The sequence below is a fragment of the Neovison vison genome, chromosome 7, assembly GCF_020171115.1.
Source record: "Neovison vison isolate M4711 chromosome 7, ASM_NN_V1, whole genome shotgun sequence".
In the NCBI taxonomy this organism is placed as follows: Eukaryota; Metazoa; Chordata; class Mammalia; order Carnivora; family Mustelidae; genus Neogale; species Neogale vison.
Window position 1 is genome coordinate 102077623 of NC_058097.1, and position 10700 is coordinate 102088322.

The window sequence follows — 10700 nt, forward strand, 5'->3', positions numbered from 1 at the left end:
CCACTACTTTGCTGTTTTGTGTGATTTCCCTACCCTATAGAGATCTGGGTTTGTGACCTTGTTTGGGGTAAAGGAGAAGGAAATTAGTACATGAGATACAGATATGGAAAAAGAAATTCAAAAAGTGTTAATATTTGATTTAAAAGATTTATGCTAAAATAAGTGGGGCACATCTAAATTTACATTTAAATATATGTGGCATCCTAATTTAGTGACTACAAAGAATATTAGATTTCCTCAAAATAGAGTTTTCTCCAAATTAGTTATCTCTCTACCTAAATTTTGCCTAAGAATGATCTTTAAATCTATCTTAAAAACATCTAAATCTTAGATATTTTAATAATTAAAAATTTTCAGATCTAATTAAAGACTGCTAAAGAATAATACTAATATTTTATTTTCTATACATGTAGTTTGATAAGCATTTAAACTGTTTAGCCAAATTAGCATAGAACTTACACATATATTAGCAACATTTTAATAATGTTGCTCTATATTTCCTGCAAAACTATTGATGATTTTGTTATTTCTAAGTAGAAAGCTATGACTTCATTATAAAAATTTAAAGTTGTCTCACTATTAATTAAAACTAGCTTTACATGCCAACCTTTAATTACTTAATGTGGTATTGGTAAATTCAGTCACCTTCCGAAAACCCAAAATTTTTGTCCCTTAGTCTGTGGAATGCCTTAAAAGAGGCATTTAAGTGTATCCACACATTTGTGTGGGGATACACTTGAAGAAATACCACATTCGCAAACAATGATCTTCCTATTTTTAAAAGATGTAACTCACTTAATCCAAAATGCAGACATGTTTACAAAATGAATATTTTCTGCCAGATGAATCAGTAATTTCTGGATTTTAATGCTTCCTAAGCTGCTCATTTTTAAAAATGTGAACCCCTGTCTTGGATCTTTTGAGAGTCCTAGACGTGGCTGGGAAGGGCTGATGCTCTCTGTGCCACGGAACAGTGGTTCTCAAGCCTGTCTGTACATTAGAATCACCTAGGGAGCTTTAAAGATATATCTAGATCCACTTCAATAGATCTGACTTGCTTGGTTTGGTGTAGGGCTTGGGCATTGTTTTCTTTAGTTTTGAGACTCTCTGCAGGTGACTGTAAAGTATAGCTAGGTATAAGAATGGTCCCGGGACTTCAAGGAGAATGCCAGCCATAACTGATACAATGCACTGAGTTTCAACCTGGATCCACCTCACTCAAGATCCCCAGCAGCCTACCCAGATTGTGCTACTGGGGCTGTGGCCCATGTTCTCTTGGCCTAAGGCTGAAAGCCTCCGAGGTTATAGCTCTATATACCTAATGCAGTGGGGCAGAGGGGGTTTAATCTAGCCCCACTCGTGTGTGTCTGTGTGTTTTCCTTAATAATAAGTACATTTAAGAATTCACTGGGCTCTGTACTTGATGTCCATGTTATTTTTAATTTCCCCAACAACTCTATAAAGTAGTGAAAATTATTATAACTTTTCAAGGAGAAAACAAAAGAGCAAGGAGAGGGAAGAAAGTAATATGCCCAGGGTCATGCAACTAGGAAGTGTTGGGATTTAAATCCGGGTAGTCTAACTGCAGAGTTCACACGCTTAAACCAGAGGGTTCGAGTAAAATGCTCATGAGGTAAGGCAGGGAACAAAAATGGCCAAAGCTGCTCAGGGGCAAACACTAGGGAATGGTGAGGACTGGGGAGCGCAAGGAGGGCAGCACCCTTCTGCTCCAGCCAATTGCTGCCAGGCAGGTGTGTGGCCCCAAGTATAGTTAACACATCTGACGTTTTAAGAGGTACTCTAAAAAATCTGGAATTTTAATTTTTAAAATTTATTGATTTATTTAAAGATTTTATGTATTTATCAGATAGAGATCACAAGTATGCAGAGAAGCAGGCAGAGACAGAGAAGGAAGCAGGCTCCGGGCTGAGTAGAGAGCCCTATGCAGGGCTCAATCCCAGGACCCTGAGATCATGACCTGAGCTGAGGGCAGGTCATTATTTAACCCACTGAACCACCCAGGCACCCCCAAAATCTGGAATTTTTAATATGAATCTTCCTCAACTTTTAAACTAACAAACTTTCTGTTACAAATTATGCTGTCTTCACTGTTCTTCATTCTCATTAAGGGAAGCCCTAGTCAAGGACAGAGATACTGAAAAGACAATATGAGCAACGCATTAAGCTCTGTGAAAAGAAGGCATGTAGATTCTTTTGCGGAGGGACTGGTCTTTCCACAGACAGGACCTGCATTGATCTATACAAGCTCTTTGTGTTACTCTTCTGAAACTGGTATATGTTGTTCTTTGTGACACTAAACTAAGCTGCAGGTGTGGGAATGTCTTATTGATCTGAAGGTCATATCAAGGACATCTCTCCAGTTTCTTTGTCATCTCTGTGGTTTGTGGTTCAGCAGAGATGAGGGTATCACGATATCATAAACACAGGTGTTAAGATACAACCTGCACCCATCAACTTAATATCCTGGTTTTGCTTAATTTTCATGTATAAATTTCTCATTTTTGTGCATGTGCATTAATTAGTCTCAGCTGAGAAGTATGATGAACATTTTCTTAGTATTTATTCAACAAACCTACAGGCTGAGAAGTATTTAAGAACTTGGAAAAATAAAGTGTTTTAAAAAAATAAAGTGTTTATAATTTAAAGAACATTGCTTCAAATCTGATTTGGTCAGATATTGACCCTTTCTAAATAATACCTAAGATTAAGGAACATTAATTATAAACAGCTTTTGATAGATTTCTCCCTTAGTGTTCTAATACAGCACAATAGTTTAGACATTCTTAAAACAGTGCAGTGTTTTGCAAGAAATGTCATTGTTAAAGGCAGTATAACCATGGGACCTGAATGATAGCACTTTGATTTAGAAACAGTCAAAAGCTTATTTTTCATAGCCTCTATAGCAACGGTTCAGATTCCATTAGTTTGAGTTATTCATATGAACATAATAGGAACTGTCTTCTTGTTAGAGGAACCAAACTGAGTTCTTTTAGAAGATATAGGGGGTCATAACAACTGGTACCTTAGAAAAAGAGGGGCAATGTAATTAGTTATTCTTAAGGAAAAACTTCAGAGGAATACATTTCTCTTGGAAAACCTAAGGTTATGAAAAAAATTGCACTGATTATTTTAAAAAATAAGTTTTGAAGATTATGGATTGTTTATTTCAGAACTTGAACTGTTCAAAATTATCCTTGGCTTAAGTTTGTAAGCAGATGTCAAAATATTCTGGGGTTTTTTTTTTCTTTTAATGATGAGGAAATAATTATTAAAATTTGTTCTAGTTTTATAAGTATTTAGAGATAGGTGTTCTATTGTTTAAGAATCCTGCTTCTTTTAAATACAGGTAGGTCCCCAAATTAATGCCATGCTTCAACTCGACTTTCTAACCATACAGCACATTCTATTCTTTTTCCAGATAGTAACATCCATTTGTAATCATATGATCGAAAATGAAAAGTTCAATTCGTACATAAAATTCTAGTTTCTTAGAAAGAATACTATCTTTAACTTTTTGAAAATTTAGAATTGCTACTTCAGTGTGGTAGCTACTTATTGAGTATTTTATCTAGTAATTCTATTGATTATTTAATTAAGAAAAATATATATATGGGCCAAAGGATTAGAGGAAATCTTCTGGAAGGAAGTGGGCTTTGATCTAGACCCTGGAGGATGGATTGAAACCTTCCTTCACCACTGCAGTTCCTATCAATGACACTGGTGATTGAAGGGAAATGACTGGAATTAGAGTATGACTTTGAGACAAGGAATGGCTGAGCGATAATATTTAAAAAGCTAAATAAAGTTCTGTAGGAATGATTTATATAATTCTAAAATGATTATTGCTCATCTACTATCATCTGGTCCTGGGTGATTCCACTGGTTAAAGCATATATCTAATGCAAGCCAGATCATGCTTGCTTTTTCTGCTTCTTCTTTTTTTTTTTTTTAAGATTTTATTTATTTGACAGAGATCACAAGCAGGCAGAGAGGCAGGCAGAGAGAGAGGGGGAAGCAGGCTCACGCCTGAGCAGAAAGCCCAATGTGGGGCTCTATCCCAGGACCCCAGGATCAAGTGAGGCTTGGCAGGGTGAACCCAGGGCGCGAACATGAAGCCCAGGAAAGCAAGGCCCAAGAGGCACCAGCTCTCCCGCAGCTAGTCTTCCCTGACGCAACAGAGCGAACTCCCACAGCCTTGCTGAGGAAGCAGCAGCGGAAGTGCAGTTCGCGCCAAGCTGAAAACCTCTGCGAAAGCACAGCAGTCGCTGGGAAATCAGAGTCGGTTCTGTGGGCTGCTGTTGCTGCTTGCCTTAGCCTAGTATTTGAAGCAAGGTGGGAGAAACCCGCATAGAGCGAAAGCCTCTTTGCCCGGGCATCCCCTAAGCACAGCATTCCTTGGGAAATCAGAGTCGGGTCTGTGGGATGCTGCTGCTTCTTGCCTGAGCTAGTCTCCACTGCACGTTGTAATAAACCCGCATGGAGCGAAATCCTCTTTGCCCAGGCATCCCCTCTGCCTGAGCGAGAAGTGTGGTTGCGCCTGTGGAAAGAGGTTTAAGGAAAGGGACACGTCTGTCACTGCGCTCCCGAGGAGCATGTCTGGGGAAGGTGCAGCACACTGCTCCGGGATGAAGAGAAGGAGCCGTTGGCCTTGTTGTCGGGAAACGGTCACGAAGCAGGAGAGCCTGCCCTGGCAGGAACAGCGGGCCGGTGGCAAGACAAGTGTCACCAGCTCCCTGTGCAGAGAGAATGAAGCCTGGCTGCTAAGGAGACACAAGGGGATGACTAGGGCAGGCGCACATGCTCCACTTTGAGGAAGGAGTCTGGGCAGAAGGCAGGCCTGTCCTGTGCCTCTGGTCCCTAGTGGACAGCATCTCCTTGGCCACCGGTCCCGAGGGCAGACTTGGGCTTGCCACCAGGCACCATACCCGGAACACGCAGAAACAGCACCCTGGAGGAACGGGCAGTCAGATGCCGTCTTCCTCCAAGATGTGGAAGTGGTGGCGGTGGCAGGGGGTGTCCGGGGAAGGAGTGGGGACAGTCCCCCACAGCTCCCCATCCCAGTGCACGAGTGGTATGCAGCGATCCTGTCGCCTCTCCTTTCCTGTGGGGAAGGCACTGGCCTAGTCCCCGAGTCCGCCTCAGCGCCAGAGCAAAAGGCCAAGCCTTGCCTACGCCAGAAGATGGTAGTGGGCCTAGAGTGTCATCCTAGGTCACGCAAGCTGCTGCAGGGTTGTGACTGTGTCTGCTTAGTTCGGCTTGGCAGGGTGAACCCAGGGCGCGTACATGGAGCCCGGGAAAGCAAGGCCCAAGAGGCACCAGCTCTCCCGCAGCTAGTCTTCCCTGACGTGACAGAGCGAACTCCCACAGCCTTGCTGAGGAAGCAGCAGCGAAGTGCGGTTCACGCCAAGCTAAAAACCTCTGCGAAAGCACAGCAGTCGCTGGGAAATCAGAGTCGGTTCTGTGGGCTGCTGTTGCTGCTTGCCCTTAGCCTAGTATTCGAAGCACGGTGGGAGAAACCCGCAAAGAGCAAAAGCCTCTTTGCCCGGGCATCCCCTCTGGGAAAGCACAGCATTCTTTTGGAAATCAGCGTCAGGTCTGTGGGATGCTGCTGCTTGCCTGAGCTAGTCTTCACAGCACGTTGTATAAAACCCGCATGGAGCGAAATCCTCTTTACCCGGGTATCCCCTCTAGGAAAGCACAGCATTCTTTGGGAAATCAGAGTCGGTCTGTGGGATGCTGCTGCTGCTTGCCTGAGCTAGTCTCCACAGCACGGTGAAAGAAACCGGCATGGAGTGAAATCCTCTTTGCCCGGGCATCCCCTCTGCCTGAGAGAGAAGTGTGGTTGCACCTGTGGAAAGAGACTTAAGGAAGGGACACGTCTGTCACTGCGCTCCCCAGGAGCATGTCTGGGGAAGGTGCAGCACACTGCTCCGGGAGAAGAGAAGAAGCCGTTGGCCTTGATGTCGGGAAACGGTCGCGAAGCAGGAGAGCCAGCCCTGGCAGGAACCGCGGGCCGGTGGCAAGACAAGTATCACCAGCTCCCTCTGTGGAGACATGGAAACCTGGCTGTTAAGGAGACACAAGGGGACGACTAGGGCAGGCGCATGTGCTACACTCTGAGGAAGGAGTCTGGGCAGAAGGCAGGCCTGTCCTGAGCCCCTGGGCCCAAGGGGACAGCAGCTCCTTGGCCACCTGTCCCTAGGGCAGACTTGGGCTTGCCACCAGGCGCCATACCCGGAACTCACAGAAACAGCTCCCTGGAGGAACGGGCAGTCAGAAGCCGTCTACCTCAAGGATGTGGAAGCATTCGGGGAGGCAAGGGGTGTCTGGGGAAGGAGTGGGGACAGTCCCCCACAGTTCCCCATCCTAGTGCTCGGGGGTTGTGCAGGGATCCTGTCACCTCTCCTCTCCTGTGGGGAATGCACTGGCCTAGTCTGATAGTCTGCCTGAGCGCCAGAGCAAAGGCCAAGCGTGCCTACACCGGGAGATGGTAGTGTGCATAGAGTGCCATCCTAGGCCACACACGTTGCTGCAGGGTTGTGGTTGTGTCTGCTTAGTTCGCCCTGGCAGCGTGAACCCAGGGCGTGACCATGGAGCCCGGGAAAGCAAGGCCCAAGAGGCACCAGCTCTCCCACAACTCTTCTTCCCTGACGTGACAGAGCGAACACCCAAAGCCTTGCTGAGGAAGCAGTGGCGAAGTGCGGTTCGCGCCAAGCCCAAAGCCTCTGCGAAAGCATAGCAGGCGCTGGGAAATCAGAGTCGGTTCTGTGGGCTGCTGTTGCTGCTTGCCTTAGCCTAGTATTCGCAGCAAGGTGGGAGAATCCCGCATGGAGCAAAAGCCTCTTTGTACGTGCATCCCCTCTGGGAAAGCACAGCCTTCGCTGGGAAATCAGTGTCGGTTCTGTGGGATGCTGATGCCACTTGCCTGAACATAGTCTCCAAAGCACGGTCAGAAAAACCCGTATGGAGTGAAATGCTCTTTGCCCGGGCACCCCCTCTGCCTGAGAGTGAAGCGTGGTTGCGCCTGTGGAAACAGCCTTAAGGAAAGGGACACGGCTGTCACCACGCTCCCCAGGAGCATGTCTGGGGAAGGCGCAGCACGCCGCCCCGGGAGAAGAGAAGTAGCCGTTGGCCTTGCTGTCGGGAAACGGTCGCGAAGCAGGAGAGCCAGCCCTGGCAGGAACAGCGTGCCGGTGGCAAGACAAGTGTCACCCTCTCCCTGTGCGGAGAGAATGAAGCCTGGCTGCAAGGAGACACGAGTGGATGACTAGGGCAGACGAGCCTGCTCCACTCTGAGAAAGGAGTCTGGGCAGAAGGCAGGCCTGTCCTGTGCCTCTGGGCCCAAGGGGACAGCATCTCCTTGGCCACCGGTCCCTAGGGCAGACTTGGGCTTACCACCAGGCGCCATACCCGGAATTCGCAGAAACAGCTCCCTGGAGGAACGGGCAGTCAGATGCCGTCTTTCTCCAAGATGTGGCAGCATTGGCGGTGGCAGAGGGTGTGCCAGGGAATGAGTGGGGACAGTCCCAACAGCTCCCCATCCCAGTGCCCCGGGCTGTGTGCAGGAATCCTGTCGCCTCTCCTCTCCTGTGGGGAAGGCACTGGCCTAGTCCCCGAGTCCGCCTGAGCGCCAGAGCAAAAGGCCAAGCTTTGCCTACGCCAGAAGATGGTAGTGGGCCTAGAGTGCCATCCTAGGCCATTCACGCTGCTGCAGGGTCGAGGCTGTGTCTGCTTATTTCGGCTTGGCAGGGTGAACCCAGGATGCGAACATGGAGCCTGGGAAAGCAAGGCCCAAGAAGCACCAGCTCTCCAGCAGCTCTTCCTCCCTGACGCGACAGAGCAAATGCCCAAAGCCTTACTGAGGAAGCAGCGGCGAAGTGCGGTTTGCTCCAAGCCCAAAGCCTCTGCAAAAGCACAGCATTCGCTGAGAAATCAGAGTTGGTTCTGCGGGCTGCTGCTGCTGCATGCCTGAGCCCAGTATCACGGTGGGAGAAACCTGCATAGAACGAAAGCCTCTTTGCCCACGCATCTCCTCTGGGAAAGCACAGCATTCGTTGGGAAATCAGAGTCAGGTTTGTGGGATGTTGCTGCTGCTTGCCTGAGCTAGTCTCCGCAGCACAGTGGAAGAAACCCACATGGAGCGAAATTCTCTTTGCCCTAGCATCCCCTCTGCCTGAGAGCGAAGCGTGGTTGCACATCTGGAAAGGGCCTTAAGGAAAGGGACACGGCTGTCACCACACTCCCCAGGAGCAAGTCTGGGGAAGGCGCAGCATGCTGCCCCGGGAGCAGAGAAGGAGCTGTTGGCCTTGTTGTCAGGAAACAGTCGCGAAGCAGGAGGAACAGTCCTGCGCTGGCAGTAACAGCAGGCCGGTGGCAAGACAAGTGTCACCCGCTCCCTGTGCGGAGAGACGGAAGCCTGGCTGCTAAGGAGACACAAGCGGATGACTAGGGCAGGCACGCGAGCTCCACTCTGAGGAAGGAGTCTGGGCAGAAGGCAGGCCTGTCCTGTGCCTCTGGTCCCAAGGGGAGATGCTGGGAAGCTCGGAGGTGGCGAGGATGCGAGGATGCGAGGGCCGCGGGCAGGGAGCTGGCTCCCCTCCTCTGCTGGCTCCCTTCCGAGGGCCGGTCTCTGGCGCCCAGCTTGCCTGAGGAGGCCATCAGGGGCGGGCCCACGGCGGGGCTGTCCTCCCCTCCGTGACGTCCCAGAGGGCGGAGGACCGCGCGCTGGCTCCGCGCCCTCCCCGCCTCCTCCGGGTGCCGCGTCCGACGGTCCTCGGGAGATGCTGCTGCCGATTTTGCATTTGCTGTGCACGCTGCTACGGGTCCGTCCGCTCCACCGCCGTGGCGCTGCGGGGTGCGGGGTCGCACCCGAGCCGGCCATGCAGCCGGGAGCCGCGCTGCAGGCCATGCTGTTGGCCGCGCTGCTGGCGGGGCCCCGGGGCGCCACCGGCCGCCTGCTGAGCGGTGAGTGAGCGCGCTGGGGCGGCGGCGGGTTCCCTGTCGGGCTCCGCACGTGCACCCACTACACCCCAGCTGCTGCGGGCCGTCCTTAAGGCCTCCTCGACTCTTCGGCCCTCTGCGAGGGGCGACCCCGCCTCTGCTGGTGGACCCGGCCCTCCTGCGCCCCCTGCTTGCAGGGGAGCCGTCGCCCCGCGGCTCTCGGCTGCGCGGGTCTTTGAGATTCCTGGAATCTCAAAGTCCGTTCCCCGCCCAGAGTTCCGGGCGTTGGGGCACATAGGCTTGGTGAGGCAGTGGGCAAATCTGCCCCAGGAGGCGCCCCCTCGGCCCGCCCCACTCCCCCGGCGCAGGGGCAGGCTCACCAGGTCTCCTCCAGCCAGTGGGGGTGGGGTTGGGGTTGGGGCGGGGTGGGGGCTCTCGCGTTCCCAGAGACGGCGTCTACAGTGGGGATTCTGGATCCCCTACGCGGTGGGAACCCGGTCTATTACTCTTGGTCTCCTCTGGGGGGAGGATGGCGGGATCCAGCTCTGTTACCAAAGCGCTTGGAGAAGGAGAAAGAAGCCTAGTTAGCGCCCCGCCTGACTCAGGGGAATGACTCTCTGCTTCCTTCCTCCTGTGGTGTCAGTGCAGCCTCGGATTTGGACCTCAGAGGAGGTACAGTGCTTTGGCTTCTTGCCTCTTCTGTTTGTTCTGCATGTCAAGAGGAGGATGTCCATGTCTCTTTCTCAGGTTTTCCGGCCGCGGACAGACGGGCCATGGGGCGGGGGAGCGGGGGAGCGGAGAATGACAGCCTCTCCTCGGTTATCCCGGCTTGCGGAGCGGATGGGAAGGATCTGAAGTGTGTGTCTCGGGCTGGGGGTGGGCTGCGAGGAGGGGGTGGTGTGTGCATCTGAATGAAGCTGCCTGGGTTAGGGCTGCATGGGCTTTGTCCTAGGTCGTGGGGAACAGAAGCCCCCGCCCTTCCCCTTCCTGCAAATGAAAAGAGAAAGACACTTCCTGAAGGAAGGGAACCAGATGCGCCTCAGGCATGCTTCCAGCTCTGGCTCGCTCTCGCACTCACCCGCAGACTTGCGATGTGTGGCCAGGCTGGACCATACAGGAAACCCGTTTAAGGTGTGATGTTTTCCCTTGATAAACAAATGGTAGAAAAAGGAGGTCTGCCAGTCAATGTAACTCCACCTCACGTTATGCCGGTGGCCAGGCAGGAGGTACCTGGAGCTCATTTTCCTTCTGCTGCCTCATTTGGAGCCACCTTGAAGGAATCACAAGAGCTGGGCTGGCCCGGTCTTCTCCCCAGGCAGCACGCCAGCCACAGCCTCTCTGGCCAGTGGCCCCCATTCTGTCTGGAACAACGTCATCGTGAAAATGTCCTGCTTTTAAGGCCTCCTAATTTGCCCATGGGCCAGTCCTGTTAGAGTTCTAGCATTAGCAGAATAGCAGAGGAAGGGAGAAGATGCAAAACTCTTCAAACCTGTTGCTTATTGAGACTTTCCTTATAAAAGCAGTAAAAGAAGCTGTAGAAACAAGACTTCCCAGGAGTCTCCCGGATTAGCTGCATGTGCTCTGGTCCCGTTTAGCCCTGAAAATGCAGTCCACGGTCTGTAGCTTTTGCCCCGGATTCTGGTCAGCATTGGGAACGATGAATGCTCTCTGGTTCCCTGCACAGCTGCAAAAAAAATTAGGAAAATGAGAACATCCCTTGGGGGCTGGGAAGAGGTTCC